The sequence below is a fragment of the Thermobia domestica genome, chromosome 3, assembly GCF_964235325.1.
Source record: "Thermobia domestica chromosome 3, izTheDome1.hap1.1, whole genome shotgun sequence".
NCBI lineage: Eukaryota > Metazoa > Arthropoda > Insecta > Zygentoma > Lepismatidae > Thermobia > Thermobia domestica.
The window spans coordinates 73978773-73998019 of NC_137456.1; the positions used below are offsets into that span (position 1 = coordinate 73978773).

At 36.0% G+C, this 19247-nt stretch overlaps 1 protein-coding gene across 3 annotated transcripts in view; it reads left to right on the top strand.

Annotated features, from left to right (window-relative positions):
* The first annotated feature begins 14520 nt into the window (after positions 1-14520).
* LOC145680513 (uncharacterized) overlaps positions 14521-19247 on the top strand; it is a 55051-nt gene continuing 50324 nt past the window's right edge. Inside the window, exon 1 of one of the 3 annotated variants that reach the window (XM_081751114.1) lies at positions 14521-14760. The gene's annotated coding sequence lies outside the window, so the exon portion shown is untranslated. Of the gene's footprint in view, positions 14788-19247 lie in introns of all 3 variants that reach the window. The other 2 variants (XM_081751112.1, XM_081751111.1) reach the window with 2 other exon arrangements.

The following is a 19247-nucleotide window of genomic DNA, read 5'->3' on the forward strand; positions in this document are numbered from 1 at the left end:
CCTTGGAGACTACACATGAATATTACTAAGAGTCATTCCATATGAATTCACCAAATTCAAAACTGAAATGTGGCTCGTATGTTTTAAATTTTCCTCAAAATTTGTACGAATGTTCTGATACTCGAACATGACACACATGTAAACTTTACAGCCCTACATCAAAGGGGACTTCTGTAGGAGCCATTCGAAATTTAGAGGTTTTGTGCAAAAAAAAAAAAAAAAAAAAAAAAAAAAAAACAGAGGTCCGCCCTCGACGTAAAGTACTGTAACCGCTTCGGAGATATTGAAGCTATTTGAAAAATGGCTTTTCACTAAAACAATCTTAGAATTTGTAGCATTTAAAACATTGTAGTAATGAATTTCCCAAGTGGGGTTAAGCATATGAATTTCACTATCAAAGAGAAAAAAGAAGAAAAATGTCAAAATTTGGCAATTATTTCTGAAAAAGCCTCACCTAACATCGACCTCAAATTTTCAAAATAAGTAGCTCTTGTGTTCTTCTTTAACATATAAAAAATGAGGATGGTGTTTTTTGTTATGTTGAAAAAATATATGACAATGTAAGTTGAGGGCGGATTTAGGCACTTTTTGCACAAAACCCCCAAATTTCCAATGACCGTTTCCAGTTTTCCATGCTGAAACTGTTTATAATTGTCAAGACTGAAGTGATTTTAATAAATGAATTGTGCCAGAAATTTGAAACTTCAAGTACCATTGCTGAAAGGACTCATATTCTGTCATTAGTTCCAAAATCATGCACTAATATGAAAATTGTTGAAACATTTCAAACAACCGAGTATCTCATTCGCAAAGCTCAGAAGATCAGAAAGGAGCATGATATTTTAGCCAAACCTGGTTCTAAAAAAGGACATAGTATTCCTGCAAACAACTTTAATTTAGTGACAGAATTTTACAACAGTGATGAAGTGCCCTGAAATGCTGGAATCAATGTCAATGTCAGTAAGCATATGAATTTCACAATGAGAGAGAGAGAAAAAACATTATATCAAAATTTGGTAATTATTTCTGAGAAGGACCCACCTAACAACCTCAAATTTTCGAAATAAGTGGCTCTGGTATTCCTGTTTATCATATAAAAAATTAGGAGCGTGTTTTTTTGGTAGGTTGAAGGAAAAATAATCAAGTCTCATATTATTTAATTTTCTAGTGAAACGACTTTCGTGGCTTATGTTCCTTTACAGTAGTTGATGATTCTTATGAAAATAAGGTGGAAAAACTTACCTTAAATGTTATTTATAAAGTTATTTTAAAACAATATGTGCCTATTATGCAACGTATATAGTGCTCTTTAACAAAAGAAACACTGAACAATAGTGGTCCATCGTCATATAATACACAAATAACATTTACATGTTTGATTGATTTTAAGCAATTTGAAATATTTAGTCTAAGATCTCTTATCACCGATTTCAGAGAAACTTTTCTCAGTAGCTTGAATTACTTCTTCAGAAATGCTGTAATTTCTACCAGTACCAGTTGAAATACTGGGTACTCCAATATTAATGATGGCGCGGGAGACCCGGGTTCGATTCCCGGCGGGAGCTCAAGTGGTTCGGATTCCACGTTAATCAGTAGGTCTACGTCTTATATAGCCTCGCTGCTGAAAGGGACGTTAAACTCAAAATCAACTCAACTCCAATATTAATGATGCAGTTTTCGTATGGAGTCTAGCATGTGCCAGGGGTTTTTGGCCAGAAAAAATGTTTTTGGGTCCATTGGGATAAAGAAAATTCACGTTATTCACGATTTTCCTGTGAATTCTCAACTATTTTTCCAATCCAGTATTTCTTTTTTAAATGCACGCAATAAATTCCTCACATGAAAGGTTAATGTCCTACGATTCTGCTTGAGTATTCAGAGTGAAGAAGATACACGACTGACTTCAATTTTTGACAGGCTGATGTGTTTATAATGATGATGTGCCCCTTGCAACGTGATGGCTTTTCCAGTTTCTTTTGAAGCATTGGACGAACGTTTTCAACATCTTCCGTCACAGAAGAAATGTTTGACATTGGTTATAGTTTAACAAAGTTCGAAGAAATCGTCAACAGTAACAATCCGGTTATTTAGTGGCCTCTGTAAACTAGCATGTCACGCTAGACATTTCAGCGTTCCACCTATGCCTATCGCATACACTTTTGCCTTGCCTTGTGGCAGGGGCGGATCCAGGGGGGCGATCGGGGACTCCTTCCCCCCGGGGATCCTCCTGAATCCGCCCCTGCCTTGTGGCAAAATAGTTCTACTTACAAGTGAATCCAAAATCGCTCAGGGAGGCGTAAGTTGATAAAGGTTTTTATAGTTTTTATATCGGGCTGCTGAGCCATCTAACATGTTTAATCTGAGGAAGAACATTGTTTACGTATTTCGAAAGAATAATTTGGAAAGCATAAAATGTAATTGTATGAAGCTGTATGCTTCTTTCTGATGTTCCGGGTTTTACGAACGAGATACTAGGTTGTTTCAAGTGTTTCAACAGTTTTCATCTTAGTCCATGATTTTAGAACTAATGACAGAATATGAGTCCTTTCAGCAATGGTACGGTACTTGAAGTTTCAAATTTCTGGCACAATTCATTTATTAAATCACTTCACTCTTGACAATTATAATCATTTTCAGCATGGGAAACTGGAAATAGTTATTGGAAATTTGGAGGTTTTGCGCAAAAGGTGCCTAAATCCGCCCTCAATTTACATTGTGTCATAATTTTTTTGAACATGACAAAAAAACACCCTCCTCATTTTTTATATGTTAAAGAGGAACACAAGAGCTGCTTATTTTGGAAATTTGAGGTCGATGTTAGGTGGGGCTTTTTCAGAAATAATTGTCAAACTTTGACATTATTTTTTCTATTTAATGATGAAATTCATATGCTTAACCTCACTTGGGAAGTTCATTACTACAATGTTTTAAATACTAGAAATTCTAAGATCGTTTTAGTGAAAAGCCATTTTCAAATAGCTTCAATATATACAGAGCGGTTACAGCACTTTAAGGCGAGGTGGGACTTCTGTGTTTTTTTTGCACAAAACCCCCAAATTTCGAATGGCTCGTACACCCAGCCACAAAAGTATCTCTCCCCATAAGGGCTCTAATTCCATTACTTGGGGTCCAGGTCTTTTGCGGTTTTCAGAACGCCTAGACAGATGCAACCCAACTTACACGTAACTTTTCTCGACACTGACAGCAGTTGGTAGCACTGAGTCAAGTCTGTATGGAAGTAAAATTGTAAATAGATGACGCACGAAACATTTCTCCATTCTGAGATCAATCTCTGGTTCAGAGCGTGTTGTCCAATGAACATCATATGTTAATCTCAATATTGCTATGTATGTAATGTATTTTTTAATTATATAGTGTATATTCAAAGAAATAAAAACACTGATCACATATGAATCAGAAAATGCTTAAAAGTAGCTAAAAATATCAAATCTAGAACAACTGCTGGAAATAACTTTGTAAATGATTGCCTTCAATGAGAGACCTTCGCCAATTCTCCTCATTCCAACGTCTTTTTCTTTCTGGAGGAGAGAAAATCTTGCTTGTCACACTGAGTATGCACTGAAATTGAAATTGAAACAGAAACACTTGAAAAAGTTACAGCCTGGCCGGGATTCGAACCCGTTCAATGCGCTAACCACTCACCTATTGCGCCATTTAAACTTCCACCCAAACTAATACCTATTTAAAGTCGTTTCATTGAAAAATATAAAGAAGATACTCAAATATAACAAAAACAAGCAAATATAAACAAAATAAAAATAAAAATATAAACAAGAAAATATAAGCAACTTGTGTGTCTTGATGACTTACTCGAAATTTCCTTGTTTAACTCAAAAACAAGTTATATAGACGTTCCTCAATGAGACAAATATCACGAAATGTTCTTCAAGTTGAGCCTATGTCATGGGCAGAGCCATTACTTGTGGTGGTTAAACTGCCCCCAGAGAAGCTCCCCGCCGTTCGAGGAGGCTCATTTAGAGGCAAAATTTTCTTACTCCATATACGATACGAACATGAAATTTGAAATGAAGCATCAAATAGGGTCGCTAGATTTCATAAACAAAACATCACACAAAAGGTAAATAGAACAAAAATGAGTCGTGGACCCATTTCAGTAATATTTATTCGTATGGCATTGTGATTTATCAATATTGTCTCCTTAATTTTGTCATGTATGGAATGGGCCAAAGGAGTAACTAACCGAACCGCAGACCTTGCCGTGCGGGAGGACCCACAGGCTCCGGAGGGCTCATAAAGATTAAGAGAAAGTTGGAGAGAGGGGGCCCAATAATTAGCAAATCAACTTTTTCTAGGGGGCCCAAATAAGCTTATTAAGGCTTGTCCCCCCCCCTTAGAAAAGAATCTAAGCTACGGCGCTGGTCATCGGTCGCAGGGATTGTCCCGATTTACATTACATTTTGTCTTTACCGGAACTTCTAATTTCCAAAGAAGAAAATACGACAGAAATTATTTTCACATTCTTTGAATTGTATCAACACGTGTAGAAATAGACAGTTCTATGTTTATGTTCCATAACTACTAGTTTATTTTCTTATATTCATATGGGGAGTTTGTGGTAAATTAAACCAGTGGCACTAGCCGAGTGATCCCGGGCGTTCGGCTTCTGATCATGAGGCGCAATCCACTAGGGGTTCGAATTCCTCTGAAGAGCAAGGTCGGAATTGTCCTCAGTATTTCTGTGTTCGTGTTCCTGTAGTGTTTGGAATACGTCGAAAGGATATGAGGTGCCAGTGGCGAACAATACTCCGGTTGGGGCGATTTGTTTAAAAAAATTGTGAAAGCAGGAAAGTCCCATTGCAGCTACTTGGGTTCAAATCCCGTCGTGGTAATTAGTAATTTGTCTGAATGGAAAGATAATGTTTATGTAATTGGTATTGTAATTATGTTATTCCTTTATTATTATTATTATTATTATTATTATTATTATTATTATTATTATTATTATTATTATTATTATTATTATTATTATTATTATTATTATTATTATTATTATTACCATAATGGAAAGAAAAAGTAACATAGGCCAAGGTATTCATAGGAACAGAAAAGATTTGCGTAGACAGATATTTCTTAGGTTTACACATGAACGCAATAATATTATTACGCTTATGGATTTACAGATAGAATTATCATTTTATGACAACAAGAAATGGAATATAAAGATTTGTTAGCTGATAACAGTAATGCATTTTGTTTCGCCTTTCTTTTAGGTAGAAAGATGAGGTGACATTTTAAATAGGATCATTCCCGTGACTAGCGTTGTAAGTTCGATCACTATTTGCAATTTGTGCACAGCTAGGAGCAATTCCTTGGAACTCATTATTGTCCAATACTACAGCAGTAAGGACGTGTTTAGCCCTTATGTGTTCATCAATTCTTGTCCAAACACGTTACTTGCCAGACAGTTACGAAGATTGATATGAATGACGTAATTTTGTGTTGTTGGCATTTCACCTGTAAAGGAAGTTGTCTCAATTCTTAGACTCAGAGAAATTGAATATTTTTCATGTTAGAATACATGAGAAATATCAGTTTTGTAGATTATAAAAAATTCCTGAATTGCCACTTCCGGAATCGAACTCGCGTCCCCAACATTATGAAACTAACTCTTAAGCCACTAATCTAAGACATCACAGTTCTGAGAGAAGGAAAAATGGAGCTGCAGTAAATTCAGTAATTACATACTAATGCGATTCCAGCAGCATGTGACCCACTGCGACGCACCACCCACCGTGACCAACCACTCACTATGACGGACTCTGACCCACCGACCGTCTCTGCTCACTGCATTGTAGACAGCATCTTCTGACGCGACAAAACGCCAATGAACCACAAAATTACTCCCCCAAAATATGTTAAATCGCCTATATGTGTGATTTGTTTACATTAAGATGAGTCCAAAAACACTTAAAAAAGTACAAAAAAGTACCCCGGAGTGTGCTCAAACCACCAATCTTATGATTACTGGGCTAGTGTTGTTTCGACTTCGCCACGGAGGTGATGAAGGAGACGCCGCTTGTATCGTTGAGATCTTTTTAATTTTGTCAATCAGAGTGCTCTTTTAACCGTATGTATGAGATGATAACTGTTTGGGATAAGATAAAATGCGTTCGCCATGTAATTTTATAACAAAATGACGCGTGTCTATTTGCTTTATTTCATAGTTCTCCCATACTTACTTTCTAATGATCGACGATAGTTGCCATTTAAATTCATACAATTATCGCACTCAAGACTTTTCACTTCACGATTTTGAGGCACAGGTTGAGGATTGAGTATGGGAGGTTGAGGTTGATGTTGAGGCTTGACCCCTGGAGCTCACTTTAGGAACATTCGTCAGGATAAAATAATATATAATAATAACCGCATGCACATGACTGGCGATAGTTCGTGTTGGTCCCTTCGCGATTCTCCGTGATGAATTGAAGGAGCGCGGACCAAAACGAACTCCTATTTGCTACGCGGTGGTAACTTTAACACCCGGACTCGAGCTATATGTTTCGACTTTCTTTTTCTACACGTGTTGATGCAATTCAAAGAATACGAAAATAATGTCTGCTGCAGGCACGTAGCCAAGGGGTGGGTCCCTTCGAGACTAGAAATGAAAAAATCATTAAGGAAAGATGAAACAAAAAGAAACGCGGAAAATAAGAACCAGCGTTACAAATATAAAGCTACAGCAAGCGTTTGGTTACTCTTTCTTTCTTACGAGGAGCTTTGTGTGTGGGGAAACAGGGGGCAGTCAAGTTAAAAATGAATATTTTTGTAACGGAGCATTCTGAATTGCATCTAGCTCCATGCTAATCCTATGGACTACAAATGACGATCAGATAGAGTTTCAGGTAGAACTTAAGAAATAGCAATAATCGCCAATAATATGAGCCTGGCAACATAGATGCCAGTGACACTTGTTAAAGAAATTTTCAATTTCGCGGCAACACTAATCCATTTCGCGACAGGATGTTTTCACTGCCAAAAAAGATCTCGCTACTATCCTTAACGGCATTAAACGAAGATAAGAAAAAGAAGAAAAGACAAGAAGAACCGAGTTCGAAAGACCTCGGAAGACTATATCTTTTTGAATTGTTTTATATCCTTTTACTCAAGATTTCTTCATAGTTTGTTTCTAAAATACTTACTAACATATCCTCATTTTATTGTCCTAACAAACCAATATGAGTACGTTGTCAGTAAAATAGTTTAGTTTGATCGAGCCTTTTGTGGGTAACCACGCCCCCTCATTACAAAATCCTGGCTACACGAACCAAAATATTTTACCAGTAAAATAGTTTAGAACGACCCAGCCCCTGGTGTGATAACCTCAATATTTCATCACGGATACCCGCTATTACGAAATCCTGGCTACGTGCTTGTCTGCCGGCTTGCATTTTCGCGGATTCCAAGAACTTCAGATATCCTCTGATCTTATTGGCCGATACAGATAGGACATCAAAAGTCATGACCTCCATATAGCGGATATTAAGGCCTACTGCTGTCAACCTTCTTGGCCGAGTGTACTAGGGCAACACTCTAGTAATGAAATAGTTTTTGGCGTGGATTCGAACCCTGTCCAATTTTTTTTAAAATTTTCATAACATTTTTTTCATTAAAATGTTTTACTATACGGATCCATAGTAAAAGTAATAATAATAATAATAATAATAATAATAATAATAATAATAATAATAATAATAGCAGTAGTAGTAGTAGTAGTAGGAACGGGTTAGAAGCCCCGCACGGGTTGGTTAGGTTCTCTTCTCTTGCTCAAATTTTTCTGTAGATTTTACATGACCAACTTCAAACAGCTGGCTAGGCTAGCGCGCGAATACTGAAACTCTTGGGATCGGCCTAAATGCTGCCGGCTTTTCCTCTTTGGAAATTAGAAGTTACGATGAGGAAGAATAGTAGTAATGTAAATCGGGAGCAGTTAAAAACGATGAGGTAGTCTCAACTTGAAGAACGTTTCGTGATATTTTGCTCATTGACGAAGGTCTATATAACTTGTTTTTGAGTTAAAGAAGGAAATCTCGAGTAAGTCATTGTGACACTCATAAGGAACGTCTTCTTATTATAGTATTTGTATAGTCTTACATGCAACGATTTTACCTAGCTAAGAGTTTAGATAAAAGGGGAAATGACGCGGTAGGTGAGTGGTTAGAGTATTGAACTTCTGTTCGGCGGACCCGGGTTCAAGTCCCGGCCAGGTTGAAACTTTTTCAAGTATTTCAACTTCAATACATACTCAGTGTGACAAGAAAGATCTTCTCTTCTCCAGAAAGGAAAAATGATGTTGGAATGAGAAGAATTGGAGGTCTCTCAATGGAGGCAATCATTTACAAACTTCTTTCCAGCAGTTGTTCTAGATTTGATATTTTCAGCTACTTTCAAGCATTTCCTGATAAATGCATGGTCAGTATTTATATTTCTGTAAACATACAGTATATAAAGAAATAATACATTACATACAGAGCAATGTTGAGATTAATATATGGTGTTCTTTGGAAAACACGACCTGAACCATACTGATTCATCTTAGACTGGAGAACTGTTTCGTTAGTCACCTACTTTACAATTTTACCTGAATAAACACCTGGATCAGGTCCACCAACTGCTGTCAGTACCGCGAAAAGTTACATGTAATTTGTGTTACATCTGTCTAGGCGTTCTCACAACTGCAAATTACCTTGACCCCAAATAATGGATTTAGAGCGCTTAGGGGGGAGATACTTTTGTGGCTGGTTGTACAAGAGTCCCCTTTGATGTAGGGCAGTAAAATTTTACAGGTGTGTGTGAGTGTGATATGTACACATTTTGAGGAAAATTTAAAACATACGAGCCACATTTCAGTTTTGAATTTGGTGATTTCATATGGAATGGCCCTTAAAATATCTTTGTTTACTCATTTTACCTTCCTCCTTTTGTTCACTTTTGTACATGTGGGTATTTATTTACTTTTCCCTACCCGTTGAGGAGTTCGAACACAATAATAATGTGTAAGCCATTTGAAAACAAGACATTTAAGCATATAAAATATAGCAAAACTTGTTTACTCACCATCTGTCATTTAAAAACTTTTAGCAAAATACCAACTTCCGTTTAATAATAACACTTTATTGCCAATATGTTGGCCACTAAACAAAACAAGAAAGGAAACCAAGAATGAAGTAAGTTTTGCCATATAAAATGTTTTCGGTTGTTTTCATTATCCAAGAAATTTCCCTCTCTTCACAGGAAGGGGATGAAATCTTTTTTTAAAGATAACAGCATTAATACTTGAGGAAATGCTTTTAGGTACCATGTCTATTTTCCTTTTTAGCTATGTAATATATATTTCTTCACAGTCCTGAATACCTGGTATTAATTACTATTGAGTCTGTAGAATGTTACTGACTTAAGAGATATTTAAGCTGTTGTTTCATGATGTTTGCACAATTACTGCGATTACCCATGGAAAGGACTAAGTACTTTCAACTTTACTTTTTAGTTTGTTTCCGTAAAACTTATAGAAGTGTTTATTTACTTGTAATAGTTTGTATTTATTATAGAATGTATTTTAAAAAATAAAAGAGTAGCGTTTACTGTTTTTGCTACCACTTTACATAATGATTGATAACGTGTAATATGTTATGTGCACTTTAAGCCTTTTAGTTTCTATTGCATAAACTAGCTGTCCCAGCAATACTTACCATTCCTCTTACTTCACTTTCCAAGACCAAAATTGATAAGAAATACAACGAGTAATTTATTAATAATTTTTGTGTGGAAGCTAAAAATGAACTAAGATTTTGTTACCCTTGAATTTTTTTACAGAGTTATGTAAAAAAAATTACCACCCACTTCTTCTGCCAGGAATTTAGAGGGTTTTGTTTTACGACTAGTTTTTTATGTGTAGCCTTTTGACCTGTTTATTGTTGGAACCATAAAACTGCCTTTGAAACGGAGTGAACGCCAACAAAAGAATTTTATTTGTTTCAAGCAAGTAGACTTTTCCTCTTTGGCTATTTTGCTCAGACGTTTTACCCTTTAGAAACCGTTTTTGAGATTTTTTAAATTTTTATTTAAAAAGAAAAGAGCATAAAATTTACTCTATTGGAAGGTATGCGTTGAAACATCAAGTACTATTAATTTCGAACGTTTCCAAGAATACGCAGGAATATTCATCAGTGACTCCATCATTATTGGCGTACTATTTGCTTTATTAGGCAGCCCAACCGTAAATAGAGTTGCTTCTACCAACAAATCTTTCTGTTTGTTCTCCATGAACTTTGTGCTGTCGGATCTGATACGATCCTCACAGATTCTAAATATCATACGGCACACTAGAAGCTTCTTATCGATTACTCTCAGTCAGTTTAATCTATGACTGTTCTCTATATCAACTTCCTGACCTCATGTAAGATGCTTTACGTTGTATAAGAGTCTACGGACTTAGCTAACGAATCAATAAGTCTTTCAACGTGGAACTTCAAATGTCGCTTACATCATTTAAGATATCAGAATAATACTTCATACGAATCTCTTCCGCCTTATCTCGAAGTCTCTAATGGACGCCTCTAACATCGGCGTATGGACGCTAAAGTCTACTGGGGAAGCAGAACAACCTTTGGAGTTAAGTATCCCTTGGATGTTGTTCTATCAGATGCTGTGTTTCTTTCACTTGTCTCACCATCTCTTCACGACAACCAGTCCAGGAGTGGACCAGCCTGTGCCAATTCCTGTTATTAGGAAGATTTCCTAATCACGTACGAAGTCCTATGACGAAGACATCATCCCGTACGAAGTCCTATGACGAAGACATCATCCCGTACGAAGTCCTGCTAACTGCCTTTCTAAACAACTCCTGTGTTTCAGCCGCTCGAAGCGCAAGTAAGTAACCTCAATCGCTATTTGTGATCTAAGTGAATTAAGTATGTTTTTACTACCTGGTGTGTACCAAACGGATATACGAACGTCGATGGTGACACAGAGTTCTCCATCTCAACTCTCAGAGAACCTGCGGTAGGATCAACGTTCTCAGGTTGGTTACAACAGGGGTGCCCACAAGGGGGGGCTATGACGCAAACTGCGTCATTGAAATATTGTGGGGGGGTTAAAATCCATATAAATATGTTTGATGGGGGGGTAAAATTAATCGAAAAGAAGATTTTTTCATGGAAGAACACCTACGGATAGACAATTGGGGGGGTGCGTCATGGACATAAGGGGGGGTGGGCACCACTGGTTACAATAATACCTTTTGTATTTCAGTTTGTGTGTATTATCATGTACCTATTACTTGGATTCCTTATCTATCAAGTCGCTTAACTAAAGAGTGGATCACCTCTCAAGTACTTTAGAAATTACTTTGAAACCTTACTATTGTTTTGTTTTAACGTATATGCATATTTGTAGAGCGAGATAAAAGCACTCCTCTAAATCACTCTGTTATTACTTAAGGTAAACACCCCGGTAATGGACATGGATAAATTCGTCGCCAGTAATGGACACTTCGGCGGAAATGCGTGAAAAATAAGAGTGTCTAACGCAGGGAAGTTTGCATTGTGTTGGAAATTATCTACGTGATATACTGGTTCCACTCAAGATTGTTAGGCTGTCGTCTGCTAAGTCTACGGGCTCTGCAGTTGTGCTAAAGTCGTGGTGTCAATTGTTTTCACATTGTGTTAAGAAGTTGAATAAGCTAAGAAATCACTTGGCAGCTGTCCTATAGTAAAGCTATGAACAAAATGCAAGGTGTGTGTTTTTCTAAAGATGTGTGTATTGTGAAACCATACCAATATTTGGGTTTCAAAGACCTCACTTATTAACGAGTGGAATGATAATTTTGTTTAACTACATTATTCGGAGGCAATCAGTGCGATAATCACCCACCACACCATCAGTGGTAAAATAAATGAAACACTCAGTCGCTGACACCTTTTAAATTTGGTAGCGTATGGTAAGATCAACCCTCACCAACTAAATAGATGTTGTTTATTGTAAAATCATCTTCTGTTTTGCGTACTAACTCCTCTTGTCAGTTTTATAAGAAAACCGCCCTATTCTAGTTCATTTATATTACATTGTGACCCCCTGACAAGTAGTTATTTGCGATTCTTATTACATCAGATGGATGTGCGTTTTTGCACCTTAGTTTGTTTGCTATTATAATTCAGATAATAAAAAATCATCTACCACCTAGAGCGTCATAGATTGCCTTCAATGTGGACTGATTTAAAGTCCTTATACAAACAGTCTTTTTCGAGATTATTTACTCTTCTGTAGTGTTATTCTCATTGAACACGGACTTACTACAAGTCCCAGTGACAATCTTTTCAAGAGTATTTGTTCTTTATTGTGGTACGACCGACGGGCGGTTTATGCTATTAAAATGTGGTAGACTGTTGAAAGCTTATTTGTGATATATGGAATACGTGACATTTAGCGGTATACAAGTAAATCGTTATTGCTTTGTTATTGATATCTTCTAGGTGTCTTAAACACCCTGTTAGTACACCCATAAATGAAATAAATATTAAAGTTAAGCGCTCACATTATTTAAACTTATAAATTTGATACAGCAATAGCTTACTTGGGAGAGTGAGCAATCTCTTCATCATTTTGAATGCAAGTGATGGAAGCAGTGTTCTCAAAAGCTCCGAAACACTGAATTTCCTACCATTAGGCCATGATATCCCTGCGTAGTAGAACTAGATGAGAAAGAAACGTTTAAAAAATTGTGACACATAGAAACCGATTGCCTGATTACGAACAGTGTGTCACAATTATAAAATATTGATTAAGTACTGATATAGGGTGAAACAAAGGCAAATTATATGACTTGCACTAAAAATACAAATCGCTGAGCAAAGCAACATGTATTTAAAAATAATATATGTGTAGCGAAACTATGGCGGAAACTGATCATATTGGCTTCACCAGACACTCATATTCAACATATTGATGAAGCCAATACGCTCAGTTAGTTGGTGAAGCAGTCGCGCATTTATTTTTATTTTTTAAATAAACGTTGCTTTTCTCAACAATTTGTATTTTTAGTGTAAGTTATTTAAGTTAGCAAATCTAGTATGAATCAGTTAGTTAAATTTTACGAAAACAAACAAAAAGGTTTGCACTAGTAAATAAATAGTCATAATATAGAAAAGAATTGCACAGAGAAAAGTGAATGTGAAAACAGAATTAATCTCAAGATGAACATCTTCGCACCAGCACCTTTGAACACTCTGGGATATATCTCGTTCATTTTGAAGACACTTTATTGCTTTAACAGTTAGGTGACGCTAGAGACTTGGTTTGGAAACAACTATCCTTCGCAAATTTTCCACAGACGTACCACCAAAAATTCTTTATCACGTTTTGTGTTATTTTGTGATTTGCACATTTTTCGAAGACTGATACGGAATGAGGCACTATGATTTTCTGGAGCATCAGAAATTATATATATCGGGTGTTCTAAAAAAAAAATACCGCCTATGGACCACAGAGCCTTATTCTACAGGCTAAAATAAAGCCGGCCTCCTTCAGCCGCTATGGAGAATCAAAATTCCACAATGTGGCAACGTCGCAGAATTACTTGGAGCCATTAGCATTACTCTATGAATACAACAAGCTGTTGAATCGATTACTACACCAATAACCTAATAAGTGATGCTTGTATCAATCAATATCGACTTTAGCCGCCATCTGAAAACAATCGATATAACTATTTGATAGATTGGTAGATCTAATTAATGGTTTAATATATATACTATATATATATATATATATATATATATATATATATATATATATATATTACTTGTAGAATAATGCTCTGTAGTCCGTTGGCGCATTTTTTTTAGAACACTAGATATAGATAGATATAGAGATATAGATATATAAGAGTATGTATTGAAAGTATATGATTACTTCATAAATGAGTACAAGTAAATTCATTTCTTGAGTAGCGATTCCAATCGAACGGAAAGTTTCAGAAAACTTATATGTACCTGGTTCACTTTTGCAATGGCTTAACTTACGTTTAGTTTTCTGCAATCTTACAATATTAGCAATACTTAACTTATAAACAGTGATTTACTTGTGGATTTTGTAAAAGGGGGGAATATTTATAAAGAATTGCTACATTACTAAAACATGAAGTTGAATTATTGTACTTTAAAACAGATTATAGCTATAGCCTACGAAAGGGGAAAAATATCTTCCTAGGCTGGGAAGACCGGATTAAACCTAGAGGCAAGGAAGTCAAATTCAGGAGGGGGAAATTCCCAGGCTTCCCTCGCTACAAATAAATCCCTGCTATAGAATAGTATTATGAGAAGAGAAACATTCGTTTGAAGATTTCAAAAGAAAGAAAAAATGAAAATAAAAATTACTTGTGGTTTGATCACCTGTTTTATCTGGAAAGTTCATGCTATCACCATTGAAACTGTGTAACTGCTTGTGCAAGAGAATTTATAAAAATAGTAGAGGATAGGAAAAAGTTATGAGAAAAATTAGAATTAATAAAAATCAAATGCTATTGTTTCTTACATCAAAGTGAACTACGTTTACTGAAAGAAAATTAATGTTGTGGAAATGCGTTTGAGAAGCAAGAGACTTGAGAAGGCCACTGTAATGTTCACTGCACAGTATCTTCATTTTAAAAATGAAGAAATGAGGGAAGGCGGTGTGGTTATGGACTGGAGTTGTTGACACAAGAAAAATATTTATGAATTTTGTTAAGTAAGTTGAACTTTTACACTGTAGAAGGTAAAGTGAAGATAAATGTGAAGTAATATAGTCTTCAACATTGCTTATTACATTATGCGTTGTGTTTTAACTGGTAGTAGAATTTTATAAGTGAAAGTTTTTCGTGATTATGGACATCGTAAAGCGTGAGCTTAGATATTTTGACGCTCTTTAGTGCTAATTATAGAATTTTTTGCCCATCTCAATACGTCTTGAAAATTAATTCTGTAGCAGTCATTTTCGAGTAAGAGTGTACTTCGAGCAGAACAACTGATTTTAGGTATCTTTTAGTTTCTCATACAATGTTGCATGGACAAGGTTCTAGATTACTGGTCCCCCTTCCCTGGATGCGAGACAGTGATTTAGATGATCCAGAAGAGCCGAAAAACTGTATTATTAGATGACCAGAAGAAAATATATTTTTTCGGATCCTTCGGGGGATATAGTATACATGAAGCTGCATCAGTTCCCGAAGGAGCAGGACGCTCATACTTTTAGGGATTATTCTTTGAGTATGTACGAACTTACAAAGGGGGTAACAAAGCGACTTTTATTTACTTATCGACTGATACGAAAATAAAAAAGAACGTACCTGTACTTAATATCTGCATGTGTAGTGCCCTTATACTTTATCTATGATTGTGTGTGTGTGTGGGGGGGGGGATTTAACGCATATCGCATGTCTTGTGCAGATGGATACTTCTTACTATTGCACTACGTAGAAAATTTATAGTATTTCATGTAGAAGTGGTAATAGAACACAAAAGAAACGCAGATCAGGGGGTTCTCATGTATACTATTACCTTTCGGGTCAGCTATACCACTGACCCGCATCTCCTTAATCCCCTACCATAACACAATTTTCTATACAAGCATAACAGGACAACCTTGGACTATTTCAATAAATAAATAAATACATAAAGTATTCTTATTTTACAAAAAGTTAAATACTTCTTCAAAGCATAGGAGGGCAAGCCCCCTAACCCCCCAACAACAATAGACATTTCTACACACGTATGGCACAAAACCCTATAACCCAAAAAACTAACATATTCTTATTTTAAAAACGTAATATATTCTCCAAAAAGGGAGTAAAAATATTCTTCAAACATATAGGGAGGCAAGCCCCCCTAATAATAAAATACTCATTAGATAACCCAAACAAAAAATACTTTTAAGAAATCACATGATAATGACATACACTCAACCAATAACAATGTTACGAACCCCCCCCCCCTAACACACTATTACCCACACAAAAAAGACATACCCAACTCATTCACAAAATAGTCAGTGGTTATAACACAATAGATTGCATCGAAGATCTAACATATGTGAGCTTCGGGGAAAAAAATCGGAACAGATAGCAAATGCATAGAGTTCTTCCAAAACAGGATTAATACCAAGTGAAAATCAAACTTTCGAATGTGAAAAGTGCGGAAACCTAATGAAATCTGTAAAAGATAAAACTGTAACGCTAGGCTACCGATATACTGTAAGTGCACCAACCGAAAGCATAAACACAATCAAGAAGGGGGCACAAATTCTATAAACCCAACATACAATACATGGCTGTACCACACAAAACTTATTGGGACCAGTAATCTAGAACCTTCCCTGTTGCAAAAATAACGTGTCCGTTCTTACTTCACAAAACAGTTGAGCGAAGTGGACATGGCTTGTTTTAGCGACCAGTTTTACTATACGGATCCAAAGATTGTAAAATGTACAGAAAAATTTGAGCAGGTCTTAATTTGTCAATTTTATGTCGAGAACTGAACCCAACCAGCCCCTGCGGAGCTTCTAACTCATTCCTACTGTTGCTGCTATTACCTTTATTATGGATTCCTATAGTAAAACTGGGCATTTATTCCGAAGTTGGGCGTCCATGTTTTTTCGCTGTTATCTCCTTTGCACACTTTCTACAATTTGTTATTAGGTTCATTAATCCGTGCTCTTCACATGCTTTTTAAAGATTTTGCTCGTTATCAACGTATTGCTTCAGAAATGTTAAAACTGTTAGTTCATTGCCCTTGTACATTCGCCATGTTAATAACATAAATCCTCGTTTCTTTCCCACAATGCAACTGTTTGGCTACCTTGCGGCAAGTAGTTCCCTCCGCTCGCCGTATAGTCCCATGTTTATAACCGCTTATATATAACACATAAACAGATTTTTCGAGACTCATGTATATTATCAAGCACACAAACGATCAAATTATCCGTATCTTTCCTGTAAATTTTAAAAATTTTGCTGGAAACCGACGCCCAACTTTGGAACTTAACCTTAAAACTGCACTCGTTTTAGTATTGGTTCCTATGAAAGTTCTTCTCAAAGTGGACTTCTGCCCATTATCGTTAACAGCCGTTACGTTGTAGGGAAATTTCTAGGTCAAGAGACAGTTCTTTATATTTTAGCTACTGAAATGCGCATATTTGTGCAAGACTAAGGGAAATATTTCGGCTATATATTGTACATACTGAGTATGTACCGAGGAACAATATTAAATTTAATTACAGTAATGGAAAAATGGTGCAGTCTTACTATACGGATCCACAGATCTAAAATGTACGGGAAAATTTGGGGAAGTCTTTAATTTGCCCATTTTATGTCGATAACAGAACCCAATGAACCCCTGTGGGGCTTCTAACCCGTTCCTACTCCTACTACAGTGAAACCTCCCTTAACGGACACCTCTATAATACGGACAGATTTTCTTGTCCCGGCAAAAATATATGTTCTCTTACGGAACTAAACCCTCCCTTTTACGGACACTCTCGGATACGGACGCGGACAGTCCTTTTTTACCCCCAAAAGTTTCAATAACCTCTTCATAACGGACAGGAATTATTCTTGGTTCTGCGGTATTTGACAGTAGACAGAAAAGTCTTTTCCCCACAAGTGTATCTATCATCAAACAGAACAACTTCAAGCTGAACTTGAAATGCTTCTTTTTTTCTGCCCGCAATAAACTGCTTTCTGGTGGAAATCCTAGAAAATCTTCAATAAGCACTAACACTCATGCTGGATTAGTCGTATGGTCAAGAATTCTATGCGGATCTTCCCTTCCCAAACAAATTTAGTGCTTTTACCTCTGGGCCTTTCATCTTTCCGACAATTTCATAGATAACAAAAGAAACATTGTTTATTTTGCGATAACATTTTTCAACGAGCAATGTTTTCTCTCTTACTTTTTTGGAAAAGCAAAATTTTTCTTTTGTACAAATTGGTGTGTCAAACAGTTGAACAATTAAAGAAATTTGCCATTAATCGCGGTGAAATAGAAGTTCTCCAATTGATCCAACAGTTGCAAGCAAATTTCGAACAGAAACTAGTGTCCGTAGGATGTACACGGCAGACAACTACTGCAGACTTTTCCCCAAGAAATTTGGTGAGTTTCTTCTCCACATTTTCAGTATTTAATAATAATATTGCATACTTTTAAAGCTGTTTTTACTTTTAATATAGGCGGTACGTGAATTAATGGATTTTTTTACAGGGTGATGACATGTCCTTAAGAAAATTACCATACACGCATTATCATTTGCAGTATACGAACATATTAACACATTCCCCAACAATAATATTATTTAACAGAAATGAATTTCTCTTTCATCCGTCCCAGTAATTCAAATACGCACTAAATAGAGTATTTTCATATTGAATTTTACGTATTTATGCTCATACATAATGTATTTACTGTATATAATTACCGCTGAGAAAATTAAATTTTTGTAACCTCTCTGTAACGGACACCTCTCAGTAACGGACAAAAATTCCCGTCCCATTGGTGTCCGTTATTCAGAGGTTTCACTGTACTACTTATACTGTAAATCCGTATAGTAAAACTGGGCAAGGTTCTAGAACACAGGTCCCCTTCCCATTTAGCTGTAATGAAGACCGAAAACAACATGTCCTGCGGGGCTCTAATACGCTTTCACTCGCTGACGCTTGCTCGGCGATACTATCTGAATTAAATAATAAACTTTGGTACCAAGGTTGGCTGGTTTAAACCAGCTGGTTTTTTTTTTTTTTTTTTTTTTTTTTTTTTTTTTTTTTTTTTTTTTAACCAACTGGTTTAAACCAAAAAACGAAAAATGTCCGTAAAAGAGTAACTATTCGTAAAATCTTGATGAACACACATTTCTGGGTTATCACGTTTCACTCCCATATATTATTCGTACTATATTCAGACCTAAATTCCCAATTCTTTACTCAAAGAGATTATATTACAAAAGCAACTTTTTTTATGTAACTTTATGGATGTTTCTTTTGTGATTTTTTTATAGATTGTTATTATTGTTATGCAACCAAAGGAAAATTATAAACATTGTTTCGTTTTAATAATGTTTACTATTGATAAGATGCATCGAAATGCCGTACTTTTTTGGGAAGGGGGGGCATACAAACCCCACGAGAGACTATTATTGAACTAACAAGAATCTTTGGTAATTATTTATGTATAAATGGGCCACAGCTA